The sequence below is a fragment of the Anoplopoma fimbria genome, unplaced genomic scaffold, assembly GCF_027596085.1.
Source record: "Anoplopoma fimbria isolate UVic2021 breed Golden Eagle Sablefish unplaced genomic scaffold, Afim_UVic_2022 Un_contig_6522_pilon_pilon, whole genome shotgun sequence".
In the NCBI taxonomy this organism is placed as follows: domain Eukaryota; kingdom Metazoa; phylum Chordata; class Actinopteri; order Perciformes; family Anoplopomatidae; genus Anoplopoma; species Anoplopoma fimbria.
The window spans coordinates 1-426 of NW_026550119.1; the positions used below are offsets into that span (position 1 = coordinate 1).

Below are 426 nucleotides of genomic sequence, written 5' to 3' on the forward strand. Positions count from 1 at the left end.
TCTGCAGGCGCTCCTGTATAGACGAAAGAGCAAAGCGTGGTGATATAGTATCTTTAAAAGGACCTATGGTAGGCACAATATTTGCTTACGGCCATACCACCCTGAACACGCCCGATCTCGTCTGATCTCGGAAGCTAAGCAGGGTCGGGCCTGGTCAGTACTTGGATGGGAGACCGCCTGGGAATACCAGGTGCTGTAAGTTTTTTTTTTTCACTCCTCTTTACAAAAAGCAGAGGGCGCTGCTGCTTTTTCAGTGGACACCGACAGGGTGGGAAGGAAATAGCTAGATCATGACTTGCCGGTATAGAAATGACACAAATCCAGTTAAATGATGGCTTTCATCATTCCTAAGCTCATCGATCATTTTCTTTTCAATTTTATGCTAACGTATTCTACATTTCAACAGTAAATATTAATCTTTTTACT

The 426-nt window shown here is 43.4% G+C and overlaps 1 non-coding gene across 1 annotated transcript; it reads left to right on the forward strand.

The window, feature by feature from the left end:
• Window positions 1-83: 83 nt before the first annotated feature.
• On the forward strand, window positions 84-202 carry LOC129114987 (5S ribosomal RNA). The gene has a single exon (XR_008532784.1). It is a non-coding gene; the product is annotated as a 5S ribosomal RNA (ribosomal RNA).
• The last annotated feature ends 224 nt before the right edge of the window (window positions 203-426 follow it).